We start from the raw sequence: 17892 nt of genomic DNA, 5'->3' as shown, positions 1-17892 counted from the left end.
CACCCAGTTTTCCTATGTTCTCTCTCTCAAGACAGTGGCAGAAACCTAAGTGATCAGTACTGTATGGTTTGGAGGTTAAATTCTGGACTGAACTGGGGATCACAGAGACTGAGAAGGATTGAGGACAGGTGATAGACTGTAAGTTTTTTAAAAATTTATTTTATTGAAGTATAGTTGATTTACAATGTTGTGTTAATTTCTGCTGTATAGCAAAATGATTCAATTATACATATTTTCATATTCTTTTCAATTATGGTTTATCACAGGATATTGAATATAGTTCTCTGTGCTGTACAGTGGGACCCTCTTCTTTATCCATTCCCCATATATAATAGTTTGTAGCTACTAATCCCAGACTCCCACTTCATTCCTCCCCCACCTCCCCTCTACCTGGGCAATCACATGTCTGTTCTCAATGGATAGACTTTAAGTTTTTGTTGAACTGTAAAATGCATTTATCATTTGAGCACCATTGTTTAGAAAATGTTACGATTCAAGCTGATGTGAAAGTTGAAAATTGTGTGTGTGCGTGTGTGCGTGTGTGTGTGTGTGTGTTTATTCACATGGCTCCTTTCCCAACTTTTAAAGCCTTACCATGAATCACTGCTTTCTTTCCCCCAACAAATAATCATCATTATGGATTGAATTAACTGGAAATGACAGATAGCAATGTTTGATTTTATGATTACTATAAATCAGTAGTACCAGAAAAATGTTGGCTTAATAGATCTGGACTCTTTAGTCTGAGTTCCTTGAAGGTCAGAGGTTCTTCAACATCAGAAGGGTATGGAGCCTGAGTCCTCAAATTGCTTTTCTGTTTGGGAGCAGGATAGACAAGGGAGAATACTTTTAAAAGCCCTCTTATAAAAATGCCTCTCCTGGTTGAATGAGTGGCTTAAACATTTGGATTCTTTTTATGGGGAAGTGTTTCTTTATTGGAGTGAAGGAAGTTAACATGCTTTGAGAACTGAGGCTGCTTTATGCAGCTCTCAACACAGTAGTAAGAAGGTACTCAGGATGCATTTGTTGATTAAGTGATTGTAAAGTCAACTCTAATCTGCTGCTCGACTCCTCTCTCTATTAATGAAAACAAATGTAATCCTGGCACACGAACTGTAATCTGGAAATGGCTTTTAGAAATCCACTCTACTGAATAAATGGTCCACTAAAGCCCATCATTATCAACGTTAAGAAGGTACATTAGACTAGATGGAGGTGGGAGCCGAAGGGGGTGGGGAAGTATATTTAACTATTTCAAGATATTGATAGAGAAAAAATTAGCATCTAAATTTTTACCTGCTTTCTATTCTTACTGACAGCCTAAAGTATCATATAAAGTCTGAAGATTATTAAGAACTATAAAGGGTTGAGGTTTTACCTTACCTGTAATTTAAAACATGAGTCTGCTACAGTTTCATAGATACTGTCAGAAGACACAAGAATCCTGGGTCAGAGACAAAAAGCTCTATTACTCAGAGACATGGCAGTAGACAGGGTCTCAGAATTTTCTTGTGGCAATGCCTTGAGTCCTAATTCCCACAGGGTGATGCAAAGAGGTCCAGGTGACACCTGCACATGCAGTGGGTTGCATGACAGGAGCTCAACCCTCAGCTGGGGAACCTAAATCCATTACAATGATCAATGAGTAGGCCTGCCCTTTGCTCCGGAGGGAAATGCTCTATCTTTCATGACTGCTTTTCATGCAAGCATCCTTGAAAAGCTACTCCAAAACAAAGGAAGTCAGTGCCTCTGCTCATGAGATGTGCAGAAAAATGAGAGTCCAGTGCAGAAACTGTCTTGAAAAAACGTGGTGTCTATGCCCATTGTGGGTTCTCCATCCCTTTTCCACTGCTATCTTTAGGCCATCATGTTACCCAGAATGTAGTGGTTCTCACTGCCTCCAGTTTCTGCTCTCAAACTGGGCTTGGAATTATGCTGGGTATTTTTATTTTTGCTGACTCTGAACACTTGAGGTTTCCCAGGGATCTTTGCAATCAAGAAAGATGACAAATCAACTAGGTCTCTGGCAGGAGGAAGGAACTTTTTCTGGGACCAGTGCTGACACCTGCTTGGCCTAGGCATGGGGAAGGAGGAGAAAATGAATAGGAGAGGAGAAAACACAGTGAAGGGGAGAAGGGACAAATGAAAGATAAGAGAGAAAGAAGGAGGAGGACTAAAGACTCCCCCCACCCCATCCCAATAAAAGGGTTATGAATTTTGAGGAATGAGAAATAAAGAGAGTAGAATTATCTGACAGAGATTGATAACCACTGTTTATGACAAGCAGACAGGTGAGCAGAAACACAAGAGAAAGAGAAGGAGAGGAAAGAGGAGAGAGGGAGGGGGTCTACTGTATATTTCAAATCTAACTGCATTAGTTAAGCTTTTTCCTTGAGTATTTTTATCTGCCATTTCCAATAGAATCAGGGACAGTATTTAGCATCTATTTATGAAAAGTAAAGCTGTGAGTCATAGAATGATGACTTAGCCTTACCGGCTAAGGCCCCAGAGGAAACTGTGTGGGTAGCAAAGAAATCAAGCTTTCATATATTGAACTTGCTGCGAAAGATAAAGATACTTTTTCAGAAAGTCCCTCTCTTTGGTACAGTGAAAAATCTAAGGGAAACTTGAAGAAAACATGTTATGTAAGTTAAAGGTGAATGTTTGATGGTTATAACTTACAGAGAAACTTAAATGAATCCAGAGTTCTCTAAAGGTGGGAATGTGGACTCCACCAGACTTTGATTTTGAAGGGTGCCTATGTCTGTAAGGTACCATTTTGACTGAGCTTCTTAATCTTCTCAACAGCCATCCATGGCTTTGCTAAATCTCTTTCACAGCAGAAGAAACACTGGCACAAAGGTTAAATAATTTGCCCATCAGTGGACCAAAAACATGAACCGAGTCATCTGTCTCCAAGCCCAGATTTTGACCCACAGTGTTAAACTGTAATGGAAACGAATAAAATAGAAAAACAAGGGAGAAAACATGTCATTTCTTTCTCTTTCTTTTTGTTTAAAGTTGATCCTCCTCCCTAAGATAGTGGAGAAAATATGGCAGGGAGCTGCTCCAGGCAAGGAATAGCAGCAGAGGCAAACAGAGATGTCTGAGTGAAGGGTATGTGCTGGTCCAATGGTCCAGAGATGAGCAGCCAACTCTCGGGACCTTTCATGCAGAAGGGCCTCAGTTTGTAAAAGGCAGAGAAGGAGAGCTTGCCAAAGGATCTGCCCTTAACAGCAATGTTTTGGGGTTCTTACATTCTTATATTTTTAGATATTCTTATATTTTTAGAAAGTAGCTGAATTTCCTCATGAAATACTGTAGTATTTCTCATCATGCTTAAAGTGGTTCAACCTGCTGGGCTGGAAATTTGTTGAGTTTGAGACCCAGCTTCCTGTGGAAGAGCTGGTCTTGCACAAGCCCTGGAATCCATGGAGAGGAGGAAATAATGGGTACAAAGCATTAATGAAAATAATGATTATTATCATCTAAAGTGTCATCTAAAGCAGCATCCTAAATCCATCTTCATTCCCTAAGGAGATGATGACTTACATTAGCCTTGTCCAGAAAAGAAATTCTAGCCGGTTTTCTTTTTTACCTCCCCACCAGTTTCCCACCTGGTCTTATCTAGGTCAGTGCCCTTCCTCTTCCCTTATTTCCTCCTGTAGAGCATAAATACAATACTACTTTTAATCTTATGTAGGTATTGTTCAGTGATTATTATTCTATCCTGTGTGTTCTCTATGTATTGATCCTATCAGTATTGGCTGTCATAGAGTGGAAATGTCTCAAGGGCATGGAATCTGTTATTGTGAATTGTGTCTATGAAAGTGACACTGTGTTGAATAACACTTTGTGTTAACTTGAAGACAAAGTTGATGATGATAATGATGACAAACTTCTTCACAGTTTACTAAAAGTAAAGGAAGTGGTAAATTTATTCCCAAAAGTCTTTGGAAAAAGAGCCTCAGATACACTCAAAATCATGGAGACTGAACAAAAATAGGAAGAAGAGGAAGAAGAAGACAAAGACGAAGAAGAAGAAGAAGAAGAAGAGGAAGGGGAAGGGGAAGAGGAAGAAGGGGAAAAGAAAAGGAAGTATGCCCTAGTCTTGCCCTTTTAAATCTATGGAGAGCATTTCCACTTACACATTCCATCGTGATGTGAAATTCAACACGCCTTAACCCAAACTCTCTGTCTTCCCTCTCAAAGCAGCCCTCCTGATTAGCGTCTCCATTTCAGATTTATTCTCATACCTTCCTTAGCTCAAAATCCCTGAGTCATTTATTATTGCTGCCTCTCTCATACACTCGTATCCAATCAGTAATCAAGTCCTGTTGTTTCTGCCTTCAAAATAATTTCCATATCTTTCCCTTTCTGTTACCATGGATACCATTGAATCTCCCTTTTTGCTTCATGCCTGGACAACTACAGTAACTTCCTGAGTCTCTTGGCTCCAATCTACCCTGCATGCAGCTGCTGTGGAATAATTTTTTTGTCATATCACACCGCTGTCCAAAAACCTTCAGGGGCTCCTAACTGTTCTTCCTTAAAATGCAAATTCTTTAAAGTAGCTTGCATGGTCTTCCATAATCTGACCAAATTTAAAGGATACCTGCTCACTTACATGATGCCTTTGTGCAAAATTGAGAAGGCACCCCCTGGAGGCGCAGAAAGCCTGGTGATATAGGGCTTACAGAGAGAAGCAAGCCTTTGTGTGAACACCGGATGAAGGGTGGTCACATCCTCTCGGGGAGCATGCCCTCTGCTGTAGGGTGCACAGTGACCTTGGAGAGTAGAGCACACGCTGTTTTTCAACCCCCAACCTCTCCAAGGTCCTTGCAGGTCACAACCTCCACAACCACTGACAGAACCGCCCTGCAGTTTACCTGTTCAACCTGATTTCCCTTTGCTCCTGAGCTCAGACAACTTTGCTTTCCTTGAACATGCTGTACTTAGTTTGACCAAAGTACCCTGACTCATGTTTTTTGCATTTCCTGAAATACACTTCTGCCTCCTCATAGCTGGATAATTCCTGCTTGCCCTTCAAAATTCACCTCAAATGTTACTCTTCTGGGAATCGTTTTCTAATTTCACAGTCTGAAAACATTGACCTCCTAGGTTTCCATAGCACGATGCATACTCAAACATAGTACAGAGGGGCCAAAAGTGATGACCCACAACTCAGATGGGCAAAAGTATACACTTTTAAATTTTGTGGTAACTGACTTTATCTTGCTCAAGAGTTCTCATTTCTGGAATGTCAGAATCTTTAAACTTGCTCATTGCAAAGTAACTCTGTCTCTTTTGGATAATCAGACACTGCAAATGTTCTAACCACCTTCTCAAGGGAGTTGGAATCTGAGTAGGGCAATGTTTGCATGGACTGATGTGTCCAGGAAGAGGTGAATGATTTCTATGTTGTCCTTCTTTGCTTCCTTCTGAACCTCTGTTAAGCTCATCTCACCTGGTATTTGGGAGGCAGCCTCCACACACGTTAAAGCTGCTACCAAGCATCTGACTGTTTGAACTCAGGGTCTGTTCTTCCAAGATGGGCAATGCATGGTGATTGCTCCCAAAGAGCCCAGCCATCACCTCCTGCCGATCAGGTACCACATGGTGCTTCAGATTCCCAGTGACTCCATCTCATATCCTGCTTGGCCTATCTTTGCCTCTAGCAAGGTCACAGCCAGCACGCATGGTTCACATTCCATGAGGCATCCATGAGCTTCTGGATTCCTTCCACATCCTATAAGCACCAAGGGAGAGTCAGGTGTGCCATACCAGGCCCATCTCTGCAAACACCTCCTCCACTCTTTGTTGCTTTGCTGCTCCAAGGCCAGCATGGACAACCTGGGAAAACAGAGCACTAGCATGGATGCTCTTAGTTTCTCCCTCAACATGTCTGGGGTTTTTGTGGCAAACTCTACTGCCACAAAATCCTCCTGTCTCCATGCATATGTAGCCCCTGTTCCAGGGATATACTCCGGGACCCACGATCATCCTCTCTGTCCTCTGACCTCCTTTATATCTCCCTGTCTGACATCTGTCCCTCAAGTCAGGCGTTCTTTCTTTTCCCTTCCTACTCCTTAGGTGGATGGTAACTCTCCTTAAGTTATAACCCTAAATTTATCTTTATCTAGAGCTTATAATACAATTATATATTTAACATTTCCAATTTTTGTTCCTGTTACGAAAAGGCAAGCTATTGAACTTTAGAAATACCTTTATTTTTCAGCAAACTCTGGCTTATATTACTACAATTTTGCCATGGACTTCAAGATCCTCTCTTACAAATCAAAAAGCTGAACAGTGGCTCTTTCTTTGCATTCTAGTTATAACAAAAAATCTTCCCAGAGGTAACTATGCATCTGGTTTGGTAGAGGACAGTCTCATGCAAGGAAGAGTGAAAGAGGAAACCATCAGTATATTACAGAAATATTATCTACTGCTGCACAAACACCTATATTGTACTGTAATCACAAGTTCACTGGTCTGTCTTTCCTTTGACACTAAAAGTCTACCATGGGGATATGTCTTATTCAACTTTGCATTCTAATATAAATAAAACAAAAGCAAGGTTTAGGAACATCTCCAAGCCATCCCTGGTTCACTGGGGAAGACAGGGGAGATCTCACAGGACAATAAAGTATTACAATTTCATACCCCCAAGCAGGGAGTATCACACATATGGTGGAGAAGATGAATGAGCATCATTCTGTAAGCTTCTGGGTTCCTAAGCAATTGGGTCCTCTATTGATTGGTTGGTCAGGTGAGAATTTGCAATCTTGTCAATGCATCTTCATAGGGGAAAAAACTAGATAGACGCTGTGTTGTTTTAGGCTTCCTTGAAGAGAAAAGCATAGTGCCCTTATTTTTATGGATCTGGCCAAGATTAGTGCTGGCCCTTATGGGAAATGATGGGGTATTCAAGGACTGAGATACTCAAGTTCAAATAATAAGAATAGTATAACAATGATCAATTATTGAGCTCATACTATATACCAGGCTCTTTGAGGAGCTTTACGTATGTTAACTCATTTATTCCTTACCACAGCACTATGAAGTAGCTCCTATTATTAACTTCATTTTACAGATAGGGAGATGGGTGTGCAGGGAAGTTCAGTGATTTGTCTAAGGTCATGTAATTAGAAAGCAGCAGAACTAGGATGTGAACCCAGGGAGTGCAACTGAGAATTACACCTGAGACTCTTATTTGTACAATTCAAATGTAACTTTTGTGCCTAAATTCAAACTGTTGTATTACAATCAAACTGAATAAGTCTATTTTATATTTCAGGCTTATAGTCTTCAACAAAGATAGAGGAGAATCTGTTGACCAAAAGGAGGAATATTTGTTTCAAGTAGAAGATGTGCAAACAGCATCCAAAAGGAAATTCCCCAAAAGGAAAGTTTCCTGGGGAAATTCGCTAACACAGAGTCACAGAAAATTTACTTTCATAAACTGAATGTTTTTCAAACTTTATTTAAAGTAAAACTTTTTTTTCCCAAATAAAGTCTTACAAGTCTATTAAGCAAGATAAATGAAAGTGAAGCTGCAAAGTTTGCATTATCTCAGTCTTAAATGCTCATCAATCTTCAGCATCCCTCCCAACCCGCCTCCTTTCACCTGCATTGTATCACTGAGGAACAGATGGGGCTCTGTAGAGCATTTGACAAATTCATCCTACCCCTTCTATGTACCAGGAGTTTTGTTACATTCTGCTATAAAATTTTATAAGAAGTCCACTACTTGGGCTTCCCTGGTGGTGCAGTGGTTGAGAATCTGCTTGCCAATGCAGGGGACACGGGTTCGAGCCCTGGTCTGGGAAGATCCCACATGCCTTGGACTAGACCCGTGAGCCACAATTGCTGAGCCTGCGCGTCTGGAGCCTGTGCTCCGCAACAAGAGAGGCCACGATAGTGAGAGGCCCACGCACCACGATGAAGAGTGGTCCCCACTTGCCGCAACTAGAGAAAGCCCTCACAGAGAAACGAAGACCCAACACAGCCATAAATAAATAAATAAAATTAAAAAAAAAAAAAAGGAGTCCACTACTGTATAGTACAGGGAACTCTGCTCAATATTATGTAACAACGTAAATGGGAAAAGAATTTGAAAAAGAATAGATACATGTATATGTATAACTGAATCACTTTGCTGTACACCTGAAACTATCACAGCATTGTTAATCAACTATACTCCAATGTAAAATAAAAAGTTAAAAATATTTTATAAGTCCAAGTGTGATTAAAAGAAACGACTACTTTTCAAAATACGTATAGTCAGTCTGAAACTTACTTTATGGTGAGTTATTTGAACACACACATGTGTTAGAATAGCTATGAGGATAGCTACTTGCTTACTTGACCAGGTGTGCACATCAATTTTGGGGGGGAAAAAAAGAAAGAAAAAATATTGACTTCATTTTTTATTATGGCTTCATTTTCATATATTCACCGTATACAGATACAGTGACTGAATTTTCTGAACTAAAATTTGAATTTGGTACATTGTCTGACAATGGGAAAGAATATTTCAAAATCTAGGCCATTTATACAGCTCACTATATGGTCAGCAGTTTAGTGTAGTAGGGTCAGAGAGGTCTGGTTTTGAATCCTGGTTTCATATATTTTGAGCAAATTACTTGACTTCCCTATGCCTCAGTTTCCTCACCTAAAATATAGGATGACTATGGTATTTACATCTCTTATGTAATATGTTCAAGGTGCAAATGAAATCACAAAGGTAAAGTGGCATAGTACCCTGCCCATAGTAAATGTTAGCTATTATTATTATTACCAGGCTGGCAAAAATAATATTTTTGTGTTGGTATCATTTTTCAAATATGGTCAGCTCTTAATAAGCAATGAATAAAGGACAATTCATTCATGTATACATATATATATTAAAATATACTTGTGGTACTGATGGGTGCCAGACACTGTGGTGGATACTAGGTATACAATGTCAGTGATGGTCATCCTCCAGCCTCAAGGAGTGTACTTTCTTATGGTGGAGCCAGAGAAGGCCGATGACCATTCTCAGTAGGAGCTGTGGAAAAGGTAGTGCTACCGATTTACACAGGGTGTGATGTTAATGGATAGAAGGAAGACACTTAAATGCAAGTGTGGCGTTAGAACAAGTTTTCAAGAGGGTTGGAAGTGAGCTAAGATTTGAAGAATGAGTTGGAGAATTGTGGACAAAAGGAACGACATGTCCAAAAGGAATGGAGATGAGAAACAGCTTGACATATTACTGAATTTGTAGTAATTTAGTATGACCCAAACAAAAGGTACACAGAGAGAGGATGAGTTAGTTGGGGAGTTGAGGTAAGCAGGTGCCAGATCTTGTAGGGTGTTGCATGCTAAGAAAAGGAATTTGAGCTTTATCATGTAAAAATGAAGAGCTGTTAAAGGAGTGTAATCAAGGGAAACAATATCAGTTTTGCACTTTAAGAAGATCACTCTGGGGTGGAGAATGACGTGTAGTGGGACAAACTGAAAACAGGGTGACCAGTTAGGATAGGAAAACCATTAGGAAGCTAGTGCTATAAGCAAGTATGAAGTGGTTAGAGTACAAACTAAGAAATGACAGTAGGTATAGAGAAAGGTGTGTGTGGGGCAGATTCAAGAGATATTTAGGAGGTTGACTGTACTAGAATTGGGCAAGTGCTTGGATTGTGGCGGTGTTGATGAGAGAGGAAAGAAAGTATAGGCAACATCTATTTTATTCTACTTTGGGTGAGATTTATCTAGATGGCAACTGTAAGAAAAGGTACAGATTTGGTAAGGAAAGAATGACTGGGCATAATGAATTTGAAGACTTTTGGGGTTTCAAAAGATAGCTGTCCCATAAGCAGTTGGATATACAGATCTTAAGTTTAAACAAGAGGTACAAGCCAAAAAATATGTGTGGAGTCAACAATACATACATAAGTAAGAAGTGATATTCTCAAGGAGAGTACATACAGTAGAAAAGCTAGGGTAATAATAGAGCCCCAGGGGACAATAAATATAAGATTTAATTAGAGACAGTAGATTCTACAAAGGAGATTGGAAAGAAGCAATAAGAGGGAAACCAGGAGAGAACTGGGAGGAAATGGTTTCATAAAAGAAAAAGTAGTCAGGAGCACCAAACACCATAAATGTCAAGTAAGAGAAAACTTTTGAAATGTTCATTGAAACTGGGAACTAAGGGAAGTGACTGGTATTTTGGGGGAAAGTAGAGTCAATGGAAAAGCTGAAGTAGACATTGAATGTTAAATCATATGGCTGTAAAGGAAAGAAGAGATGGGATAGGAGCTTATGGAAAGGGGGGTTTGAGGTTAAGAAAGTAATTTTTTTCTTAGCAGCTTAAATCAGTCATTCACTATCTATCTCCCAGATTTGTATATGAGAAGTCTGGCCTGCCTCAACAGGGTTCTCTGTTTGGGGTCTCCAAAGACTGAAATCAAAGTGTCAGTTAGGCTGGCTCTTATAAGGAGGATCTGGGGAAGAATCCACTTTCAAGTTCTTTCAAGTTGTTAGCAGAATTCAGTTTCTTATGGTTATAGGACTGAGGTTCCTATTTTCTGGCTGAGTCCATCCTCTAGAGGCCACCTGAATTCCTCATTATGTGGTCTCCTCCATCTTTAAAGCCACAGCAAGTTGAATCCTTTTCATGTTTCAAATCTCTTTTTTTACCTGCTAGCTTAAATTTAAAAAAATTCTTAATTGTGACAAATTACACATAATATAAAATTTACCACTGTAATCATTTTTAAGTGTACAATTCAGTAATGTTAAGAATATTCACATTGTGCAACCAATCTCCAGAACTTTTTCATCTTGCAAAACTGAAACTATACCAATTAAACAGAAACTCTCCATTTCCCCCCTCTCCTCAGCCCCTGGAAACCACGATTCTACTTTCTGTTTCTATGAATTTGACTATTCTAGATATCTCATATAAGTGGAATCATACAGTATTTGTGTTTTTGTGACTGTTTTATATCGCTTAGCATAATGTCCTCAAAGTTTATCCATGTTTTGGCATGTGTCAGAATTTCATGGAGAAGGAAATTTTTAAGATGGAAAATATGAGAAAAAAATGGATAGAGCCTGCCACAGGAAAGGAACCAACCCATATATTAAGATTGGAGAAATCCTGCTTGAATTCCTACCATCTGAGAGCACCTATTTTTTTTTTTTCAAGATCTTTTGTTCTTTCAATCTCCCAGGTAAGAAGCAAATATACCTGGAGCTGAGTAAGCCATTAAACATCCAATGACTGATTAGTTGGTAATTGGTTGAAATCTAGGCCCTACAAGGAATGAGAAGATGATAGTGTCCAAAGGCCAGACTGGTGGTCAGAAGCCACTCATCCTAAGAATCCTACAAAATTCATCTAGATTGTCTTGGAATGAAAGTTATGGCCATACTGAAGAAGATTTGCAATTTCATTTAGTTTGGTTTAGGTGGGTGTTAATTTTGTTTGCTTATATTCAAGAAGACACTGTTGACAAAGGAACGGAGCCCAGAAAGACCTCAGTGAGTAAAAAATCAGACTGAAACTAGATATTTCCATGGAGAATTATTTTTCAGAGCAAATAAATTGTACACAGAGAATTGGGAATGACCATGTTGCAAAGGGTTCAGCCCTCAGGGGCTTCATGAAACACTTTATATCTCCAGCTATGAACCCCTCCTCTGACCTCTTGTATACTCAGCTACCTACTTGACATCTCTAATTAGATGACTAAAAGGAATCTCAAAGTTAACATGTCCAATACTGCACCCTGGATTTCCCACCTCTCCCCCGAATATATGACTCTCCTACTCTTCCCCAGTTCAGAAAATGTCTTCAGTATTAATCCAGTTGTTTAGGCAAAATTCTGAAAGATTTTCCCATTTCCTTTGTGAAATCTATCAGCAAATTCTGGCAGTTCTATCCTGAGAGCCGTTTACTTCCTCCCATCTTCATTGGACTACCCAGTTCAAGCATTAGTACTTCTCATCGGAACTATTGCAATTGGCCTAACCGGTTTCTCTGCTCCATTTCTCCCAGCCTTGAATCAGTTCTCCAAACAGCAGCCTCAAAATCCTTTAATGTCTTTCCACAGCACTTGGGATAAAACTTAAGTTTTCTATCATGGGCTCTGGACCCTGTTAACATTTCTGACCTTATCTACTATTTTCTTTTACCACTTCCCAGCTGCACCTGCCTCCTTTCTATTCCTCAGACCCCCAAGTTTTGCTCTCATCTTAAAGTTATTTTTTCCACCTGGAACTCTTCCTTCAAATCATGTGATCGCTATCTCCTTGTGATTATTCTGATCTCAGCTCAAATGTTACCTCCTTAGAAAGTCTACCTAAATCTAAAGAAATCTTTCACTCAGTTGCTCTGTGGCACACCACCCTCTTCATAGACCTTTTCACTATCTGGAAAGATCATTTTTATCTATATGTGTATCATGAGAGTACAGTCTCCAAGGAGAAGACATCTAGTCTGTCTAACCACTGCATTCCCAGAATGTAGAACAACATCTGGTACAAAGTGGGTGTCAATAAATGTGTGTTGATTAAATAGGTGAATCCTTTGCAGTCCTTTACAAAAATCCTTTCAAAATGCTGGTGGATTAAACAGATGGCAAGCAGGGCACCCTGTTTTCAGAATGGATTTCTGCTCTTGTGAAAGATGAAGCAAGAACATATTATTCAACGAATTAACAATAACAGTTCTGGATTCTTCCGGTTACACGGTAAGTGTGTTTGAAGGTGAAAACAATGTGGTGTTGATCTCCCTTCCTGGCTTTGCAGAGAACCAGGAAGATGAAATCAGTGATTTCAAAATGAGTCATTGGAAACAGTGGTTTTCAAAGAACACACCTTGAAGTTTAAACCAGGTGACATGGAGGGAGGAAGAAAAACATGACAATCTTTTAGACCTTGTAACTTTTCATCAGTTCAGTGTAGGTTCATCAGTTAAAATATGTGCACTAAAGCATGGGCTCTGGCACCCTCAAGGAATGAGTGATCCTGGGTACACATGGGTGGCTGTTTTCCCGATTGTTGATGGTTAACTTGTAATTGCTGTAACTGATTTTTTAAAAATGGGAAACATTCTAAAACATTCTAAAATTTTCCCTTAATTAAGGGAGGCAATGGAAAAAACATGGGCTTTAGAAAAGCAGGATAGACTTGGGCTCTGTCCAAGTTCTGCAACTAAAAAATTCTGTGACGTTGGCACTTAACCCTGAGCTGCAGGTTCTTTATCTGGAAGATGAAACTACCAATCTCTCATGGACGTGTTATGTGGATGAAATGAAGCAATGATTATAAAAATGTCCTTATACAAGATAGAAACTTCAGAAATGATAAATATTTTGAAAACTATTGGTAAAACATATTCTTTAAAGATATCAGACAACCTGTATTCTTTTCTAATGCCTCATTGTTAATATTATGAACAGAATATCTATGATGTTAAAATAGCTATAAAAGAATGTGTTGTGAAATATGAACTCAAATACAAGTCAATACTCCTGCAGCATTAATATCGTCCTTTCCTGAATATGTCTCTGATTTCAGATTAGTTTGACTTGTTTGCCCCCCTCTCGTGAAAGTCAAATGAAACAGGGCAAATTTGTGAGTTCCAGGGAAGACTAACATGGCCACTTTTCTGCAAAATGAATTAGTCCCATAAAGGTTACTCTTCCAAAAGTGGACCTTGGATTTCCAGAAGGTCTCCTTTCTTTGACAGGCTGTAAGGCAGTGTTTTCTAAGTTCCTTCTGTAAGAATCTGAACCCAAGAGATGTCCCACTGAAAAAGGATTCTATGGTGAGATACATTTGGGAATAAGATTCACAGAGCACAGTGGTATCTTCAGGACTCTGAAATGTCCTAGAGGAAGAAAAAAGCTTTCAAATCTGTTTAAACTAATGTTTGTTAAACTATTGGACTATACTTTTTTTTTTTTTAACATAACATCCATTAACAGGAAATTTGCTTGCTACAGAGCACATTTGAAGTAATACTGCTATAAGAAAGTGCTACGTTTATTAAGAAAATAAAACTACTAAGACCTTCATGGTTGTCCCTGAAGAAAAAGAAGGAAAGAAGAGACATCATTTCCACCCCAAAGGTTTATCACCTTCCATGGTAGCAGTTCCCTGGGGAACATTTTGAAAATATGGGGGCACTTTTGTCTTCCAATGTGATCATACTTGAGCACTTACATAGGAAAAACATTATTATTATTTTATTTTTCTTTTATAGTTTGGGGATTATATAGATTTATTTATACTACCTCTGAATTCTATTTTAGGGTAGCAAAGGGAGAACTACAAAATACCTGCTCTAGAAAGATGTTGCTGGTTTGGTAGCAATGGGAAGCATTCATTGAAGGGTTTCTTACTTATTTTGATTGTCATCTCCACTCAGGTGTAGAAGTGTCAGGAGGTCCTTCTTTCAGTTTTGTCCCAAGCATGGATAAAGATACTTCCCTTAGCTCCCCTCAAGACTGACAAACAAAACAAAACAAAACTTTGATAGCCGGGAAATAAACATGGAGAGTTGGAAGGACCCAAAGTAGGGGAAATCTAAACAATCTGGCCTATAAGATATAACTGCTGCAGGGTCTTGCAGAATTGGTCCCACCCCTTAAGTTGGCTACAGATAAAGAAATGACTGACCTGAGTCTTTAACTTTCCAGTACCTGGCTCTGCTCCATGAGTTCACTATCAGTTTTTAAACGTGTTACTCAATGAACACTTTCTTAGGAAACTACATGGTACAAAGCCCAAGCCACAAAAGAAACTGATTTACTTTTCCCCTTGTATTTGTTGGAACTGAGTTCAGTGTCTTGTGGCAGAAAACCCAAATATGGTGGCTTAACCCAGAACATTTCATTACTTTATGTAAAAACTCTAGAAGTCAGCATCCAGGGTTGGTACAAATTTGTCAGGAACTTGGTGTCCTCCAGTTTTCTTCTCTGCTATCTCTTAGGGGCACTGAGTATTGTCCACGATGTCTGTTGAAACCCCAGTTATTTGCCCACATTAGCCATCAGAAAGGAGAAAAGAAAGGAAAAAAAAATCATGTCTTCTCCCTTTTAGGATAATTTCCAGAGTTGTGCACACCATTTCCATTTCCATCCCATTGGCCAGAACTTGGACATATGGTTGCGCCTTGCTGCAAAGGTGACTAGGAAATATAGTCTTCATTACAGGAACCCACAGTCCAGCTAACATCAATGGATTCATAATAGTTATTTTAAAAAGGCAGATCCTCTACCCCCCCCCCCTTTTGTTCCAGAAGTCTCCAGATTTGTTCTGGATTCCATATTTCCAGGCTCACCTCATCCTTATGGGACTAAATCTAGGAATAACATCATACACTTTGGGTGTGCCTTTAGGAATGACATCATACACTTCAGGTGTGACCAGCCACTTTTACAGGTCGTACAGTCATGCATGTCTTATTTTAATACAATAATGATATACATATGACAGAAAATTTTCACATGCTTTAATGGGCTTAGAGGAAATGTTTTCTCAGGTGAGTACAATTACTTTTTTTCTCTGATTTTTGCATCACTGGTAGTGAAAACATCTTCAAAATACTTTTCATCCACTTGCAGTTTTTCTTATGGGCTGTGATTTAATGATTCTCCTTCTCCAACTATATTTAGCTTTCTGATACCATAGTTTGGTTTGAAACATCAAAACTTGCCCTTATAAAAGTGTACATGATTCAGCCAGCTTCAATTATTTGTAAAATGTTATGATTTGTCATTGAGCCAGAAATAGGATAATTATGATGTTATGTGGTTGAAAACTAGAGAAAGTAGTGTAAATTCTTTAGTTTATGGAAGGTGCATCTTACCCTCTCTCTGCAGGCTTATACGAATCCTGATCATCGATACCACAGAGAGTGGCTACATAATTTTGTCCTGATTGACTTGCATTTTTCCCTTTGCTTTTCTTTCTTTTCTTTAAGTTTAGATTTTTTAATGCAATTTTATATTTTGTATTGGAGTATAGTTGATGTACAATGTGTGTTAGTTGCAGGTGCACAGCAAAGAGATTCAGATATACATATACACGTATCCATTCTTTCTAGTCCCCTTACTTTTCAAGGTAAACTTTCTGTCCTCATGTTTTACAGCCTTTAGGACTCCCTTACTCTGAATAATAATAATAATTAGAGGAGGAGGAGGAGGAAGGGGAGGAGAAAGAGGAGGAGGAATAATGTAAGAACCCTTTCCATGTGCACAGAAAATGCAGTACTTTATTGTAACCCCTCCCCATATATTCCTGAAAATCCCTAAGGAATGCTCACATGCCCTGCAAATCTATCCTGTTTGTGACTTGTCGCCTCAGCTGATCATTCTGTTCCAGATGACTCCTCTGTGCTCTGGGCATCTCTTGCTGGCTTGTAACCAACTTCTCAAGGCTGCCGCTGCTTTCATTGTACAGATTTGTCCCACTGTAGACATAAGCCCCTTTAATTCCCAAAAGCATTGGTGAGGCTGGGCTTGTAATGGTGAACAAAAGTGACTCTTGGCTTGGGAAATACAAAGGGAAGGGAGAGAGGGAGAGCTTAAGATTTTTCGCTACTTTTTCAGTTGCTACTCCTGGAGCCTCCTGCTCGTGGCCCATCAGAGGGGAAATCCCATCTTGAGTAACTTTCTCAACAGGGCTTCAGGAGTTCTTTCTTTCTCACAACAGTGCCTTTGCCCATGCTCTGCCCCCTCCCCCTTCTCCCACAGCTGTGCAGACAACCAGATAAGCAAACTGTGAGGTCCAGTACTAGTTAAAGCAACTGGGAACGTAGAGTCTATTTTGTCTTTTAAGATTATGAAATACACTTTAGATTTGTGCACTTTGCCTCTCACTAAAAAATAATGAAATTTAAATCAAGGAATGGCTTCACTGAGATGCCAAACTTCTGTTTACAATCTGGTGCCAGCAAAGTGACTGTTAAGGCTTAGCTTTGCCATTTAGTTTTGACTCGATGCAGTGAACAGGGAACACCTACACTTCCTACGTACCTCCATTTAAACTATGTACCAGGTGTCATGACTTTGATGAGGCCCCTGGGTGTTTCAATGAGTACGGGGTATAGGACAGGCTGGGGCACAGGGCTGGTGGTTGTTGGAACCTCCTTTTTGCCCACCCCAAGTGGGTGAAGTTCTCCTGAGTCCTGCTCCTATGTCCTCTCCCACAGTGCCGGGGCATCTGCTGTTCACCACTGCTGGTCCCACCCCTAAAAATCCATCTCTACCACTGCTTCCATGTTGATTCACATTTGTCATTCTCTTCCTTTGTTCCCACTTTCCATCTTTCTAGCTTCTTACATTTCCTATCATTCTACTCATATATCTTAGATAATGAGATATATAGATATTGCCATCAAATGAGAGTTTTTTCTCCCATCTCATAGCTATGGGAGGAATTTAACTCCTCAGCATTCTGTATCTCCCTCATTGGGTGGTGGATGTTCTCGGAAACTGCTTCTCTATTGCTGAGAGCTGTTTGCTTTGTTTTGTTCAAGTTTCTCTGGCATTTTTGCACCTGTTCCAGAAGTCTAATGGCTCCAAAGGACTTCACTTAGCACAGCCAGGGTTTTTCTGTACGTGGATTATTGTAATGCTCCTCAGGTTTCACCATATGCTGCATACTAGGATGTACAGAACTAGATCAGAGGCTGTATTTTCCAGACAGGGCCATCTCAGCCCTGGTATGTCTTTGGGTTCTTGATGCTCCAGAAAGATGCAGTTCTACTCTACCCATGATAGGTTTGGGGGAATTGTAATTTGGTTAAAAAATGATTTAGGATTCAAAATTAGCTGTAAAGAAGAAATAAAGTTTGGATGATACAGTATGGATATAATATGAGAAAACAAT

At 39.6% G+C, this 17892-nt stretch overlaps 1 long non-coding RNA gene across 1 annotated transcript; it reads right to left on the bottom strand.

Moving 5' to 3' along the window:
- Positions 1–734: 734 nt before the first annotated feature.
- LOC309604967 lies at positions 735–17737 on the bottom strand. Its single transcript, XR_014231182.1, has 2 exons — positions 14337–17737; positions 735–14293 (listed from the first exon to the last, which is right to left on the bottom strand). It is a non-coding gene; the product is annotated as an uncharacterized lncRNA (long non-coding RNA).
- Positions 17738–17892: the final 155 nt, after the last annotated feature.

Source organism: Balaenoptera borealis, assembly GCF_965194805.1.
Source record: "Balaenoptera borealis genome assembly, chromosome: 11".
In the NCBI taxonomy this organism is placed as follows: Eukaryota; Metazoa; Chordata; class Mammalia; order Artiodactyla; family Balaenopteridae; genus Balaenoptera; species Balaenoptera borealis.
Note: the sequence above shows the minus strand (reverse complement) of the source record. Positions and strands in the feature narration are given on the sequence as shown.